Below are 4,550 nucleotides of genomic sequence, written 5' to 3'. Positions count from 1 at the left end.
ATCAATGGTCTGAATTTAAAATGACTGAGGAGGAGAAGTAACATAATTAGATTTTATCAGCTATATGGCTAACTCCATTGGAAGAAAAAAAAATCCTATAATCAGGCTTTTTTCCTCAACATCAAACCAATTATTTATTAATGATAAGCAGTAATTACTTATTAATAATGATAGTCTCTAGGTTATTCATTAATAATGATAATCACTAGACTTTATTAATAATGGTAGTTACTATCATTATTTCAAACTACAGATTTTTTTGACTTGATGAAAGGAGAGGGAAATAATCCATAAGAATTTTCATTTTAACAAACAATGACATGTAATAAAAGTATGACTTCCATACTTGTATCAACCCATGATCTTAGAGCTTCACTTTCTGTGTAGTTGGCATGTTTGGGCAATATTACAGAGCATGCATAGCAAGGTACTGTAGTGTGCTGTAACTGGGACCATCTCAATGGTCACATCCTTGTTCTGTTTAGTGTGTCCTATTTAAATCACCATGAATCTGAGTTACTGCCCTCTTTTTGTATTTGAAAAATACACAGGATTTATATTTTGTTTGAATTTAAATTTATTTTCACTTTTAATTATACTTTTACTTCCACATTTATTTTATTTTCTATATTGGCAGGATAAATTCTCCATGTTTCAATAACAGTGTGTACAGTAAACCATAAAAAGAGTGAGGGCAGTATGCTACTGTTAAAATTATATGCATCTTTGTTTCTTGACTGTCAATATAAATAAATACATACAGTACATTAAGTAGCAATACCACAGGTGAAATGCAAGCAAGAAGAAATACATAGAGAATGAATTTGAGGAAATTCTGTTTTTAAATGGTGCTTTTATTGCAATGTGTTTCATTCTCACATTCACTGATGTTAAAAAGATTTTGCTGGTCAAAGCATCATTTCTTTCAAAAGTCATCACTGCGTTCTGACTGTACTCAACCAAACACCACCCACTTTGAAAAAGCAAAGGAGGGGCAGTATGCAGGAGATGTGTGTTTGTGTGTGTATGTGTGTGTAAACTTGTTTTATCTCAGCCTTAGCAGCTGCACACTTCCTTCACTGAATTGAGAAGTAAGACTGAGTCGTGACTGAGAAGATTGATTCAGTGGGTGTGAAATGCATTATCAGCCAGAGGGGCATTTCTGAAGCTGCTGGACCCAGGTTACGGCTGATTGTCTTCTACTTAATAGCTGAGGTACAATTTGCCAGGCAAGACTGGACACTGGAAACCATGCATAATCTTCCCAGATACATCTTCATTCATGGTGTCCCACACAGCTGTTACAGTGCCTTTCCATAAAAAGATATGCAATATATAACATACAAAACTGGACAAAATGAGTAAAATGTATAATATATATATATTTATTTATATTAATTTTACAGGGGAAAAAGTGGAACCTTGTTTCAAGAGATCACTGCTGTTCTAATGGATAAATACAGACAAGCTCTCAACTTATCTGAACAACCACAACCAACATCAGAATCGATAAGGCAGCATTTACAATACTTGACAAGCATTATTTCTCAGACAAACAGTTGCTCCTAAAGTTCTCAGACACTGGAGAAATACTACCTCTATAGTTAGGGGTGCCATATTCAGTGAGAAAATAGCATTATCAAGAGAGCATAGTTGTACAGCAGGCAGTAAACATGATCAGCGAACTGCAAACCAGCACGTCGGGAATCTAGCAGACATGATTGTTAAAGGTGGTTCACAGAAAGTTCATTACTAAAGTTGCAGATTTAATATTACAGATGGTAGAGGAGCAGACAAACGCTGAAAACGTTTTTTCTTAAAAAAAGGAATGTTTTCAAATATGTTAAAAGCTGTAGGACAAATAAACTTGTAGCACAGCTGATGGTGAGGGGGAGGGTCATGTGACATGAAACTGACAGTGGTTGCCATGTGGATATGCAGCAGAGAAAAGTAACCATTTATTGAACTGCTAAGAGATGGGAGCTAGCTTCCCTTTTCAATGTTATAACAGACAACATTAGCCACGTTTCAAAGAGCCTGAGAAATTTTAGGATTACTTTTAAAGGAGCAAAATTACCCTTAAACTTTTGATTACATTCAGGGGCTGTTTCTACGATCCAATTTGGACATGAATAGTTATAATGGCCTCTTTCCTTTTGATTTTAGATATAAAGTGCAAAAACTAGATTGTAATTCCTGTAAATGCCTGTAATATTTAGATTTCAGTAAAAAATTGTGTAAAATACAGCATACTTGTTTTTACAAAGTATAATATAAGAAATTCCTCATTAACAAGAACATTTTAATCAAAAGGTAAGGATCAGTCCTCTAAATGCAGAAAATATGTACAAGAGGCACCTGAAATTTGGTATAAAGTGTTCAGCTAAATAAATGCAAATATAATAATATAATTTCTATAAATTTAAATTCAGAATAATCTGCATTGGCTTCATTTCACAAATTGTTCAGAAACGCCAGTTCCAAACATCAAATAATGCATTTTGTGAGTTAAAATTAAACTAAATCCCCCCCCAAAAAAATCAAAAAACAAAACAAGACAAAAACCCTAAAAGCAACTGGTCTTTTGATGTGTATAGCTGCTGAAAGGTGATTACTAAGATTACATAGTGTGTTAAAATATTTCATTAGTCGGATTCTTGAATCATTTTTGTGTTTAAGGTGCATAGCTAGCTGTTGTAGAATATCTACTTTTCCTGTCAACATCCACTGTACTCTCTGCACTGAAAACTACACTTCATTTGCAGGTCGCGGTCTCTGGGAGGGGCAGGGGGTACTTTGGGAAACTCCACAGACAAGAAATATACTTTGAAAGCTAAGACTGATAGGTCACTTGTCAGTATCTTAGGACAATGGGAGTCAGGCAGCAAGTTGTTTTTCTTAAAGAGGTCAAAAAAAGCATAACACTTAAACAGTATACGACACACTACTACTGTTGATCAAGAGGCTATTCATACATATGGGATTTTTTTTTCTTTTTTACAATTTTAACGCTATGTTTTGTCTCCTCCAGTCAACCCGAGGCTTGCATATGATACAATTTTCAACATATTGTAGCTTTGGTCATTATTTCTTAACATGCAATCATGCTTCATCAACAGGATTGCACTGAGATTTACTAGTGGTAGAAACTAGAGCTGTACTGGTAAGAGGTGAACAAAAACTCCATTAGAATACAAAAGCACCGCTCTCTTAAAACCAAGGTTCCACTTTTTCGGATCTGTTTAAACTTTTGACAACAGAGACAAATTAAATAATATGGCCTTTTTTAAAAATTAACCCGTACAAAAGCCAGTCCTCGCTGCCCCTCTCTCCATTAAATCACATTCAGCAGTCGCTAAACCATTCTCTCGCATATAGAGCAACCTTAACACCCACAGGTAATATGCAGGCATCAAAAAGATAGAAGAAATCAAATCAGGACTTTTTTTTCCTTTTCCATTTTTAACACAAGATATACAGTATTAATCACGTACATACAAACACTCACACAGCCATACTTGTCCAAAAGAAAAAAAAAACAAAACAAAACAAAAAAACTGGAAGCAAGTAACCACACCCACATAGACTTTAGGAGTACTACATATCTTGACTTCAGAACAGATGAATATTTACATTATCTGTTATATCGATACTTTTTTCCTTAAAAAAACATTCTCACTGTAGTTGAATCCCAGTTAACATATTTTCTGTTGTAAATAAAAATTGATTGTTTTTTGCCACGCCACTTTTTTTGCATACAAAATTCCAGTCAATCGTTTTGAGCACTGATAAAAATAGCAAAATACTGGGAACAATAATTAGTGAGACTGGTGGGTCTTCAAAAAGATAATGCGATCGATAATTGCATTTTCTGAGGAAAACAACATTTCTCAGTTCATCAACACCATGATGCGTCTTCCTGATCAAACAGAAAAGCAGAGGCATACCATGCTGTTACTTTTTTAGTCGAAGGGCTCTTGCTTTCTGATACGTTGAATCTAAACAATTTAATAAGTCAATATCTTAAATAAGTACACATAATCCTCCATATTATCTTTAAATCAGCACTCTGCTTATTTTACTGCTTCCACTTTTTATGCTGTAAATGTATATTTACATACATCCAAGTGGCTCTATATGTCCTCATACTCCACCAATACAGTCCACTGCATTACACTTCGGGCACAAAGTCAATGGGAAAAGACATTTATGACATTACGTAAATACACCCTGACTCAATACTCTCATTTCTCAGATTGTTCTGTCTGTCTGTTCCCCAATACTTCATTTCCAAGGTTAAAACCTCCGTGCAGTGGATCAGTAGTAAAATGCTGATAGTGAAACGAGCAGGGCAGCTTTTGAAGGTCAGCCTAAAATGAAGTTCTTTACACACCTCATAACTCATACAAAGAAACATTTGGGGTGTGAAAAATACACTACAAGGGACTGTCTCCCATCAAGCACAGGCACACTAAGGGCTTCAAAACAGACAGGAAGACTTAAGGCATAGGAATGAATTCATTTCTTGGTATACTTTCCCAAATACAAAT

This window comes from Megalops cyprinoides, chromosome 17, assembly GCF_013368585.1.
Source record: "Megalops cyprinoides isolate fMegCyp1 chromosome 17, fMegCyp1.pri, whole genome shotgun sequence".
Lineage (NCBI taxonomy): Eukaryota > Metazoa > Chordata > Actinopteri > Elopiformes > Megalopidae > Megalops > Megalops cyprinoides.
The sequence above is the reverse complement of the archived record's forward strand: the minus strand, read 5'-3'. Positions refer to the sequence as shown.